At 38.8% G+C, this 13,898-nt stretch overlaps 1 non-coding gene across 1 annotated transcript; it reads right to left on the reverse strand.

The window, feature by feature from the left end:
- Window positions 1-1,275: 1,275 nt before the first annotated feature.
- Window positions 1,276-1,382, reverse strand: LOC131638724 (small nucleolar RNA R71). Its single transcript, XR_009294751.1, has one exon. It is a non-coding gene; the product is annotated as a small nucleolar RNA R71 (small nucleolar RNA).
- Window positions 1,383-13,898: the final 12,516 nt, after the last annotated feature.

Below are 13,898 nucleotides of genomic sequence, written 5' to 3' on the forward strand. Positions count from 1 at the left end.
TTTCTTTATTCTGCTTTCATTCAAACACTTATTTTCTCACAACGATTTCTACACCGGAAATTGTTGTGAACTTATTTATTTTCAAAAATTGTTTTTACACCCGAGCGGGATGGCGAAAGCGTACGTTAGGGATATTAGCATGTTCCGAGTCAACAGAGCGAAAGTTTGAGATTAGGAGATTTAAATAGATAACAACTTCATAAAACAGGCATTTTATTAATTACGTTGTTTCCAAAAAGCTTTTCTAAAATCTAATGGGATGGCGAAAGCGTACATTAGGATTAGGATAGTAATCTAAATCAACAGAGCGAAAGTTTGAGACGAGGATTTTTAATCAATTGAATTAGTAAAGATTTTTAATCAAATTATGCAAAAGCTAATGGACCTTCGGATCACCTTAAGTTAAACGAAATACATACTGATATCTGTCTTTTATTATATTATTCATTTCTCACTATCATTCTCCCTTAGAAACAATCGAAATATTAGTAGCCCTAGCTTTACATAGTAACCTTAGATAACGGTAGATCGATTCATAGTCCCTGTGGATTCGATATCTTTTAAAACTACACGACACGACTGTGCACTTGCAGTTATCAGATTTATAGACACGTAAAGTCGCGATCAAGTTTTTGGCGCCGTTGCCGGGGACTATTTAAGTCGATATCGTAACTCACTGTTACACCGTAGAGACTAGGACAATTCTTCCCTTTCTTTCTGAACGATTGTATGCCAAATACTCGTTCACAAGGAGGAGATTTAATACAACGAATTAACGAGATCGAACGTTTCATTAACGTCAAACGTCGAGCTCGCAATCTTCCCGAAGTAGCACCAATTCCTATTAATCAGGAATTGATTTTTACTGATCAAATCAATCAAATTATCCCGAAGTTAGAGATGGCTGCTATTCGTCCTCTTAGAGACTATGCCGCTCCTTCGCACGCTGAACCGCATTCAAGTATCGCACCACCTGCGATTGAGGCAAACAATTTCGAACTGAAACCTTCGCTGGTCCAAGCTGTTCAACAGAATCAATTCTCTGGAAGCCCTGTAGACGACCCTAACCTCCATTTATCTGTGTTCGTGCAATACGCCGACACTGTCAAAGCTAACAACGTTAGTCCCGAAGCTATTCGATTACGTCTCTTTCCTTTCTCTTTGAGAGATAGAGCTAGAGCGTGGCTTCAATCCCTGCCTTCCAATTCCATAACTACGTGGGACGAATTGAAAAGAGTATTCTTAGAGAGATACTTTCCGCCTAGCAAAAATGCTATGCTTAGAGGTCAAATCAACGGATTTACCCAGAAAGATAACGAATCACTCTTCGAAGCTTGGGAACGTTACAAGGACATGCTTAGAATATGCCCTCATCATGGACTCGAACTGAAATTCTGGTAAGACAGACCCCAGATGTCATATACGATGTTGTGACATCTAGTCTGTCATCAGCTTGGCTGAGGCAGTACATACAGATCCCTCAATTATTTATTACATCTAACATCCAGAAGTCTGAAAGAGTTGGGATCCCATATCAGTTCAGGTAACATTAACAAATCTGCTTAGCAGAGATTCTGTGTTAGCACAGTCATTAAATCACACACTGATGTCATGCACGATGTTATGACATCCATCCTGAACTTACAAATAAGCAATGCAGAAACATAAACAACACAACAGAATTGTTCACCCAGTTCGGTTCAATCAACCTACTCTGGGGGCATACCAAGCCAGGGATGAAGTCCACTATTAGCAGTATCAATTCAGAGCTAAACTCCCAGTTTACAACTCCTCACTTAATCACTACCCAATGACCCCTCTACCTAGGTTCTCCCTAGATATGGAATATCTCCATTCCACTCCCAATCATAGCAATGATGTCTAGCAGTCAGCAACTCAGCCACTGCTTCGACAGCTTAATCACCAAGAATTTAAATATACATAATGGAGTAGTTCCAAGAACACAATCTTCACTCATTGCTTCACAGCTTCTGAGTGAATAAAGTAAACCTCTTACCTATAGGCTTCGAGGCACAAATCAGTGACCATCCCACAATCTGGGTGATTCACTTAAACAACAAACCCTAATGACTACATTATGATCGTTAGGTTTACAAGGCTACAAAGATTCCTATATATAACCTGATCCTAGTTGGACTTGGGCTTAAAAACGCAGCACTCCATGCTGTTACAAATCAGCAGATTTCTTCTGCTACAAGCAAGGCCTTTTGATCATAAGTTACCTAATTTATCTCCTAAATTAGTAACTGCTGAAACTTCAATCTTAGACTTGATTCTTCAATATTCTGACTTGATTCTTTGACCTTTAAGACTGCGCCACATAGGATTACATAATATCCACATAGAATATTCTGTATCTTTTAAAACCAAACTGAATCTTCCTTCCTCAGTTATGCAGGCGCGATGTCATGGTTAATGTCATGACATTCCTTGTAACCTTGTAACATCTTGTTTTAGTACCTGTTTTTGTTCTTTTAATATTCGCAAGAGTACACTATATTACATTCAGCTGCTATTATGTTTTAGCCAAGCATGGATGCCAATAAGACAATAATACAGAAGACAATAATACAGAACAGAGCACACTAACAATCTCCCCCTTTGGCTTATTTTGGCTAAAACTAAACATAAATAATAAATACACATTAACTCCAAGAGCAGCTGCTTCAATTTTCAGGATACCTAGGCTGAACCACATCATAACATCTTCAGTCTGCTTCTACTTCTGTCTTCAAATCTTCCTTTGTTTCTTTTGACAGTAGCAAAATCAGCATCAGCCTCTCTCCCCCTTTTTAGCCATAATATGACAAAGATGTATACAATGTCATAATATGCAATGGAAGAACCTGTAACTCCCCCTGCACATGAGGAAGAAGATACGAAAACCAATTCTTCCCACTGTAGTTCTCCAAGAACTAGCCCTTGTAACTCAGAACACAAATCACAATTGTGTTCATAACTCAGATCACAAATCACAACTAAAACGTCTCTCTTCTCGAAGACTGAACAAGAAGATGCATGCTCCTTGTTATTGCTGTAACACCATTGGTAGAGATTCATGATTTCCCCACCCTGTGTTATTCTGAGCAGATTTTGGTAGAGGAACCCATCGCAATACCAAACCTGAACGCACCCAACACAAACACACACGAAACACATCTTTGAGAGATTTGATATCTGAAGTCTGCTGCGAAGATGCTATTTTATAGCCATTTGAGAATCATAGGAAGTAACGATAGTCTTTGGTCTTGTTCAACGGTCAAACTATTAATTAGGAAACAGTTCTAAAAGCAATTACTCTTTCCAAAGCAGTTTTTCCTTATTTAACTCTGCAGAATCAATGTCTTTAACTATGTCATGACATCCTGTCAGACATTGTCCCTCTTTCACCCCTCAAGCACATAGCTTAAGATTCTTTAAGAGACTTTGACAAAGCATCCTATAAACCACGTAATAGACCTCCTACTCCTTTACTGACTCACTAGTCATAGACTTCTGTTGATCTGATCACCTTGAGACTGTATACTGCAACTGTGAAGAGCCTTCCAACACTTGTTGACATGCAGCCACTAGAACAGTTCAAGATTTGTGGATACCAGACGCACATGGTTAGATTCAACCATTCCCAGAAAAACTGACTGTAATGATACATCTTGTTAAATAAACCTTTTCATAAGAAACTTCCTCTAACTAAGTTGACAAAGCTCCTGCTGACTTGGACCACCTTCATCATGATGATAGAGTATAACAGACCAAGATAATTTTCTAGAATTATATCTTGAACTAAGAAGACACTCCCCCTATCTGAGATAATTTGTGCTTCATACAGGAAAACTTGTAATGATGAATGGAAAATGTAAGACGCATCTTCATATCTTCAAGAGCGCACCCTCTGCCCAACTAACTAGCTGACACACTTCACTATTACAAAGTAACTCCTTTACAAAAGATACTCACATCAGAATTTAGATGTTATAACATCTTGTATAACATTAATATACAGTTGAACAGTTCAGTACATTCAACTAACTCCACTTCTCTTTCTTCAACAGATTTAAGTCTACCACCTTATCTCCACCTGAAATAATCAACAAATAACCCTTTGACACTTGATGCTTCCATAGAAAGGTTGCCACAGACTCAACATAAAGAACTGTCACTTCTTCCACTTGTTGATCATAACCCTACCAAGTAGCACTCTGATCATGGTCTGCCAAGATAATTTTGAAATCCTCCTTGATATGATGTTTCTCATAATGATTAACATACTCTCCAATTAGAATTAGAAGAATCCTTTTTATCTACAGCTATGTTGATCATCTCACCAAACTTCTGTCTTCATAGTCATACTCACTACTGAAGTCTTCATCATGAAAGTAAACACGAATTGCCAGAACATGTTACCATCACCAAGATCAGAATCTGCTCATTCTAATCCACATTAAGTTAGAACTGTCACTTCAGACTTAATGTTGCTTCTTCATCCTTCACATGCTAGATTCTAGATAATTTTCCAAACCAACAAGATATAGTGATGTTGTGACATCACGCAAGAAATTAGTTTATCAGACTTGAAATCTCATCAATATCTCTGAGTGTTCCACCACCTACACTGATTGATGTCTTGTCATACTTCATACTCCCCCTGAGAATTACAACATAGGGATGTTTTGAATAATTGTCCTTAACCTGAAGCATTCTTCATTTGGAACTGCCACACTTTCCAAATTTGGAATCCTTAGTTTGCTTGCTACACAAGATCCAGACTGCCACTTCATATACCTTGAAATAGAAGAAACTTCTAAATAGCTCTTGAACATCTCTTCAACAAATATGTCTGAACCTAATCTTTACTGGTGTCTTCAAGTGTTGTGATGTAACATACAAAACAAAGCATCACATACATCTTCTTCTTCTTCTTCCACATAGTTGATGTAAATATCCAGCTCCCATCAAGATACTCACCATCTCCTATATGTTTCTTCTTCTTGAATCAATTCACCAGTCAACCATTGTCTTTCTTAATGCTTAATTGAAGATAACACAGAACTATAATTGATGCATAGATCAAATCAGACCATGAACACTTCATACACATACTTAGCTCCCGACAGAGTATATGAATCTGTATTCAGGCTGTACATCCAATAAGTACTAAGTCTCCCATCAGAGCACCTATTAGTCACTCAGATAGAATTTGCTGCTCACACCAGGTCCTTCTAAATGATCTCTTCTTCATACATGAAAGCATTCTTCTTGAAAATGATGTTACAACATCTGTTATGACATCATTCATTTAGACTCTTTGGATTTCTCATTCAACATCTCCAGTATGACACTTGGGGAAAGACAAAGAAAGCACGACCAACACCATCAGCTCAGCTACACATCAGTCATGATTAAGGGATAATATATGCCATATCTCAATAAGCTTTTCTTCAGACTTCTCTTCTGACTTTGAGATAATGGATGCCACAATCTGTACCCCATGAAGAGATTCCCTCAACAAGGTTTCTGGAACAGATTCACTTATGACATAACTCCTGAAAATACCTCAGATTCCACACAGTAATCTGACTCCCAGATATAAGCTCATCTTGAATTTTCATAGAGGTCTTGAAAAGAAAACCTGAATGAATCCTTTCACTTGCACTGAGCTCTACTTCCAACTCCCATAAGCTTATGCCTGAAATAAACTGACATTTGGGATGGAAGGTTCAGTTGATTGTATTCTGACCAATCAACACAAAAAGCAGATGTCTCCTCTTCCAGATCAGGAGTAGGTTCCAAACAAATGTACTCACACTACATAAGTTTAGCACCAGAACATCTGTTCTTCAACTGGTAGCTGCATACCAGTATGCCATCAGTTCCTTCTTCTTGGAACACACAATTCTTGACAATCTTGAAGATCATCAAACAACTTTGCAGATGAATATGAGGAACACTGATCATTTGAACCTCTTCAACCTCAATAACCATGCCTTTATGAGTGAACTTGAGAAAAGATTTCAAGTATCTTTGACACTTGTACTAAAGTTGAGAACAATCTGCTACAAATTCTGTTGAAAACCATATAACCCTAGAGATCTTCTTTCAAAGATAGGATTATGCATCAGATGCTATGCAGCAGAAAATAGCCATATATCAACAGAGATTACACAATGCTTACTCCCAGAACCAGTTGTAAGCATAACATCCAAGAATTGCAGCTGAACAATCCAACGATATGCTTGCTTCTTCTTCAAGCAACACAACAAGACCTAACCAATATTCTGACCAGAAAGAAACAGATAAGCACAAAGAATACCTTATCATTAACTTCACTTCCGCATGAAGGTTTTGACAATCTTCTTCTCTGTACCTTGCTATATGCTGAATAAAACACCCCAAATTCTTCACTCCCGCATGAATCATTTGGATATCAGTAACACCATCTTCCCTTGCCAAGAGAATACACCTGTTATGGTCAGTTTGGTCCAGTCTTCCACACATAGGTCCATCCTCCACTTCTAGGGACCATTCAATATGAACATGAATGTTCAAACAATCAACTACCTCCAACAACCAGAAAGTATCTCCCATGAATCTCATCCAGAAACAGACAGGATGCCTGCTCTGATACCAATTGAAATTCTGGTAAGACAGACCCCAGATGTCATATACGATGTTGTGACATCTGGTCTGTCATCAGCTTGGCTGAGGCAGTACATACAGATCCCTCAATTATTTATTACATCTAACATCCAGAAGTCTGAAAGAGTTGGGATCCCATATCAGTTCAGGTAACATTAACAAATCTGCTTAGCAGAGATTCTGTGTTAGCACAGTCATTAAATCACACACTGATGTCATGCACGATGTTATGACATCCATCCTGAACTTACAAATAAGCAATGCAGAAACATAAACAACACAACAGAATTGTTCACCCAGTTCGGTTCAATCAACCTACTCTGGGGGCATACCAAGCCAGGGATGAAGTCCACTATTAGCAGTATCAATTCAGAGCTAAACTCCCAGTTTACAACTCCTCACTTAATCACTACCCAATGACCCCTCTACCTAGGTTCTCCCTAGATATGGAATATCTCCATTCCACTCCCAATCATAGCAATGATGTCTAGCAGTCAGCAACTCAGCCACTGCTTCGACAGCTTAATCACCAAGAATTTAAATATACATAATGGAGTAGTTCCAAGAACACAATCTTCACTCATTGCTTCACAGCTTCTGAGTGAATAAAGTAAACCTCTTACCTATAGGCTTCGAGGCACAAATCAGTGACCATCCCACAATCTGGGTGATTCACTTAAACAACAAACCCTAATGACTACATTATGATCGTTAGGTTTACAAGGCTACAAAGATTCCTATATATAACCTGATCCTAGTTGGACTTGGGCTTAAAAACGCAGCACTCCATGCTGTTACAAATCAGCAGATTTCTTTTGCTACAAGCAAGGCCTTTTGATCATAAGTTACCTAATTTATCTCCTAAATTAGTAACTGCTGAAACTTCAATCTTAGACTTGATTCTTCAATATTCTGACTTGATTCTTTGACCTTTAAGACTGCGCCACATAGGATTACATAATATCCACATAGAATATTCTGTATCTTTTAAAACCAAACTGAATCTTCCTTCCTCAGTTCTGCAGGCGCGATGTCATGGTTAATGTCATGACATTACTTGTAACCTTGTAACATCTTGTTTTAGTACCTGTTTTTGTTCTTTTAATATTCGCAAGAGTACACTATATTACATTCAGCTGCTATTATGTTTTAGCCAAGCATGGATGCCAATAAGACAATAATACAGAAGACAATAATACAGAACAGAGCACACTAACACGAACCATGGCTGATCATCCATACCTTCTATGGTGGTCTCTTATATAACACTAAAATGACTATAGATGCCGCTGCTGGCGGAGCATTAATGGACAAACCCCATGATGAAGCATACAAACTCATAGAGAACATGGCACAAAACCATTACCAATGGGGTGGAGAACGAGCCGCTCTAGAGAAAGCCCAAACCAAAGGAGGAATGTACGAAGTAAGTGGTATAGACCGCGTTAGCGCTAAAGTAGACGCTTTAACTCAAAAGATCGAGAACTTAACCATCACTCCTTCAGCCACCGCTGCTGCTGTAGCACCTAGCTGCGAGATTTGTGGATTGACTGGACATGTAGTTGCCGAATGTCAACTCTTGACTGGAGTCCCATCTGATCAAGTAAACTATGCTCAAGGAAACCCTTATTCTAACACGTACAACCCTGGATGGAAAAACCACCCGAACTTTTCTTATAAGAACAACAATGCGTTGTACGCGCCTGGACAAGCACCTGCTGTACCACCTGGCTACCAAAAAGCGCCTGTAGCTGCTCAAAACACCCCTAGGAAGTCAAATCTAGAAATCATGATGGAGAACTTCATAGCTTCCCAACAACAAACCAATAAGGACTTCCTAAATCAAAACATCCACAATAGCGAGCAACTAAAACAACTATCGAACAATGTAGATGCCTTAGCTACGCATAACAAAATGTTAGAAACTCAAATCTCACAAGTAGCTCAACAACAAGCACCTACTGCTGCCCCTGCTGGCACGTTTCCTGCTCAACCTCAACCCAATCCTAAAGGACATGCGAACGCGATAACACTACGAAGTGGAACGAATTACGATGGACCCATAGATCCTAGAACTCAAAACGCACCCATGTCACAACAAGAGCCAAAGGAAACCCAAAAGAAAACAACTGACGAACAAACTGCCAAGACTGATGAGAACAATAACGAAGTGGAACCTGAAAAAGAGAAACCCTACGTTCCACCACCGCCTTATAAGCCACCAATTCCTTACCCTCAGAGATTAGCTAAATCAAAAACCGAAGCGCAATTTAAAAGATTTGTAGAACTTCTGAAACAATTAAACATAACCATACCATTCACAGAAGCCATAACTGAAATGCCTTCGTACGCTAAGTTCTTAAAAGAAATCTTATCAAACAAAAAGAAACTCGAGGATAACGAAACCGTAACACTTACCGCTGAATGTAGCGCTATCATCCAAAATAACATGCCTCCAAAACTGAAAGACCCTGGTAGTTTCTCTATACCCTGCGTAATAGGTAAAACCATTATAGAGAAGGCCTTGTGCGATTTAGGAGCTAGTGTTAGTTTGATGCCTCTTTCGACCTGTAAGAAACTAAATCTAGGTGAGCTTAAAGCAACGAGAATGTCTCTTCAACTAGCTGACCGTTCAGTCAAATACCCTGTAGGAATGTTAGAAAATATCCCTGTTCGTGTAGGTCAATTCTACATCCCAACTGACTTCATCATAATGGATATCCAAGATGATTATAACATCCCGATCATATTAGGAAGACCATTTTTAGCAACCGCTGGTGCAATTATAGATGTAAAGCGAGGAAAGCTTACTTTCGAAGTAGGAGAAGAGAAAATAGAATTTATCCTTTCCCAATTCCTAAAAGCACCTTCTATAATTGACACATGCTGTTCTGCTGACATAATCGACGAGTGTGTCAAAGAAATAAAATCCGAACCAAATAAGGAAACCGAGATCCTAAGAATTCCTATGCCGCCAATTCTTGAAGATGACAACTGGCGTGAGGAATATCAAGATGACCACCTGAGTGAATGCTTAGCTTTAACTCCCGATCCTATACCTGGACCTAAGAAACCTGCTATAGAGCTGAAAACACTTCCTACCGATCTTAGATACGAATTTCTAGACGAAGAACTAAACCGACCAGTTATAGTGAACGCCAACTTAGGACGAACCGAGATTGAAAAATTACTTAATGTCCTAAGAAAATACCCGACCGCTTTAGGATATAACATATCAGATCTGAAAGGTATAAGCCCTTCCCTCTGTATGCACCGCATTATGCTCGAAGACGATTGTAAAACCTCTAGAGAACATCAAAGGCGAATAAATCCTATTATGAGCGATGTGGTTAAAAAGGAAATCCAAAAACTGCTAGAAGCCGGAATAATATATCCTATATCCGATAGTAAATGGGTTAGTCCTGTTCACGTCGTACCAAAGAAAGGAGGAGTTACTGTAATCACAAACGCTAAAGGCGAATCTGTAGCACAACGTACCCAAACTGGATGGAGAATGTGCATTGACTATAGGAAGCTAAACAAAGCTACCCGAAAAGACCATTTCCCTTTACCTTTCATAGATCAAATGCTCGAACGCCTAGCTAAACACTCACATTTCTGTTATCTGGATGGATACTCCGGATTTTTCCAAATTCCTATCCACCCTGACGACCAAGAGAAGACCACATTTACCTGTCCTTATGGTACATTCGCTTATAGACGAATGCCTTTTGGGCTCTGCAATGCACCCGCGACCTTCCAAAGATGCATGATGGCAATATTTGCCGACTTCCTAGATGGAATAATGGAGGTCTTTATGGACGACTTCTCTGTCTGTGGAGGAAGTTTTGAAACATGTTTAGAAAACCTTGAAATGGTACTTAAACGATGCGTAAGCGTTAACCTAGTCCTTAATTGGGAAAAATGCCATTTCATGGTTCGACAAGGAATTGTACTGGGACACATCGTATCTGATAGAGGAATCGAAGTTGATAAAGCAAAAATTGAAATTATCGAAAACCTTCAACCTCCCAAAACCGTTAGAGAAATAAGAAGTTTTCTAGGACACGCTGGTTTTTACCAACGCTTCATTAAGGATTTCTCTAAAATAACCAAACCGTTAACCGAATTACTAATGAAAGACGCCGAATTTATTTTCACTGATAAATGCACTGAAGCATTTCAAACGCTTAAACGAGCATTAATCTCTGCGCCAATTATGCAACCTCCCGACTGGAATGAACCTTTCGAAATAATGTGTGACGCAAGTGATTATGCTGTAGGAGCCGTTCTAGGGCAAAGAAAGGATAAGAAACTACATGTCATATACTATGCGAGTAGAACCCTAGACGAAGCTCAGATGAATTATGCCACGACAGAAAAAGAGTTATTAGCCGTGGTATTTGCACTAGACAAATTCCGTTATTACCTGGTAGGAGCCAAAATAATCATATACACTGACCATGCCGCCATTAGGTACCTCCTAACCAAAAAGGACGCCAAACCAAGACTTTTGAGATGGATCTTGTTACTACAAGAGTTCGACCTGGAAATTAAAGATAAAAAGGGCACTGAAAATGTCGTAGCAGATCACCTCTCTCGATTGGAAAATCTAAAACCCGAACAAGTACCAATTGACGATGATTTCCCTTATGAAAGACTCATCGCTCAGTTAGAAGCCAATGAATTCGAACCATACCGTCCAAACTCTGAAACCAACAAATTAGTAGAAATAGCTTTAGCCCGATCTGACACACCTTGGTATGCAGATTTCGTAAACTACCTAGTTGCTGGTGTGCTTCCTCCTGATCTAAGTTACCAACAGAAGAAGAAATTCTTCCATGACCTAAAACATTACTATTGGGACGACCCACTCCTGTTCAAAAGAGGCCCCGATGGAATCTTTAGACGTTGTGTACCTGAGGAAGAAATAAGAAGCATAATAACACACTGTCATTCTGCACCGTGTGGAGGACACCATAGCACATCTAGAACCTGCGCCAAAATCCTTCAATCTGGGCTCTTCTGGCCCAACCTGTGGAAAGACGTTTATTTTTCTGTACTAAGCTGTGATAGATGCCAACAAACCGGAAACATTTCAAGACGCGATGAAATGCCTCAAAAAGGCATTCTAGAAGTAGAAATATTTGACGTCTGGGGAATAGACTTTATGGGACCGTTTCCATCATCGTTTGGAAATCAATATATACTCGTAGCTGTCGATTACGTTTCAAAATGGATAGAAGCTATTGCTTCTCCTACAAACGATACACGAGTAGTTATCAAACTTTTCAAAAACGTCATCTTTCCTAGGTTCGGTGTGCCAAGATTGGTAATTAGCGATGGTGGTTCCCATTTCATTTCAAGAATACTTGAGAAACTCCTTCGAAAATATGGAGTGAATCATCGAATAGCCACACCATACCATCCACAAACAAGCGGACAAGTAGAAGTATCTAACCGCGAAATAAAACAAATATTGGAGAAAACTGTCGCTATATCTAGAAAAGATTGGTCAACCAAGCTAAATGAAGCTTTATGGGCTTATAGAACAGCTTTCAAAACTCCAATAGGAACTACCCCATTCAAACTCGTTTATGGAAAATCATGCCACCTCCCGGTAGAGTTAGAACATAAAGCCTATTGGGCCATTAAGAACTTAAACCTAAACTACACTGCCGCTGGTGAGAAACGACTTCTAGACATAAACGAATTAGAAGAACTTAGACAAGACGCTTACGAAAACGCCAAAATCTATAAAGAGAGAACGAAAAAATGGCACGACAAGCGTATATCTAGGAAAAAATTTAGCATAGGCGATAAAGTACTTTTATTTAATTCTAGACTAAAACTGTTTCCTGGTAAGTTACGATCTAGATGGTCTGGCCCTTTCGAAATAACTAACATATTTCCGAGTGGAGCGATAGAAATCAAAGGAGAAACTGTCACACCTTTTGTCATAAATGGGCAACTTCTTAAGTATTACCATCATCTCGAACACGATGAAAACATCGAAGTTTTTAAACTTGACGAACTGCCCGCTCTTTCGAAAAAATAGTTTTCTATTTTTAAAATCGTCGAGCTTACGACATAAAACAAAGCGCTTGGTGGGAGACAACCCACATCTATTTATTCTTTTATTTTATTTTATTTTTATTTTTTAACCTTTTAATTTTCATTTAAATAATCTATTCTATTTTTAATTATTTTAATTTTAATCATTTTTACTTTTTTCATACATCTTATAATAATTACTATAATTATAACTGCTATCTTAAATCGTGAAAATATTTCCTTTTCATAATTATATTTATTATTATAACTTGTTACTTAATTTTATTTCATTTACTTTATTTTATTTAATTTTATTTTTAAAATAAACACTAGCCTAGTTCTAACTTAATCTTAATATTTTCAACTTCTAGGTTTTTTATTTAACTACTAACTACGATGCAAGAATTTGATAATATGGAAGTTGTGTTCCGTGGTAGAGGACAAGAAGCAAGATTTAATAAGCTGGCTGAAAGACACATGGATTTGACTTGCTATCCTCACCAACCAACTATGGTGAAACTTGGTATCGAAGAGAGCATCCTGCACCTGCTTAACCAAATTGGTTGGACTGGTTCTCACCTGTTCCGCAAGTTTAGCACTTACCGGAAGCTCACTCTGGAATTCTTGAGCTCCCTGACCTGTCTTCCAAACTGTGGACAAGGACTGAGAAAAGGAGTTATTCTCTTTAGACTCTTTGGTATGGAATTTAATTTCTGCATCCGAGATTTTGCTGAAATGCTAGAACTACCTCATGGATCAGATGCATACACCAAAGTAGCTGAAGACAATCTTGCTTACTGGGAGTTGGAACGGTATTGGGGCAAGATCACTGGAAACGATAACCCTGAAGAGAATGAATTTCAATCTGAGAACATCCATAACCCCGCCTTCAGATACTTCCATAAGATCCTTGCTCACTACATTTTTGGTAAACCCGATAATGTCACTGAAGTCTCTAGAGAAGAGTTGTTCATCATGTTTTGTACCTCTCAGAATCGCCCGGTCAATGCCATCGCATTCATGCTAACAAACTTCGAGCGCATCACGCAAGACGAAGTTTCACCTATTAGGATCGGCGGATTCGTCACTATGATTGCTAATGCTATAGGAATGAGAGTACCTTTGCTTAGATTGACACCTCTTGGCTCCCACAATTCTATGGACATTCACTTCTGTTTTAACCGAGG

The sequence above is a fragment of the Vicia villosa genome, unplaced genomic scaffold (assembly GCF_029867415.1).
Source record: "Vicia villosa cultivar HV-30 ecotype Madison, WI unplaced genomic scaffold, Vvil1.0 ctg.002395F_1_1, whole genome shotgun sequence".
Taxonomy (NCBI): domain Eukaryota; kingdom Viridiplantae; phylum Streptophyta; class Magnoliopsida; order Fabales; family Fabaceae; genus Vicia; species Vicia villosa.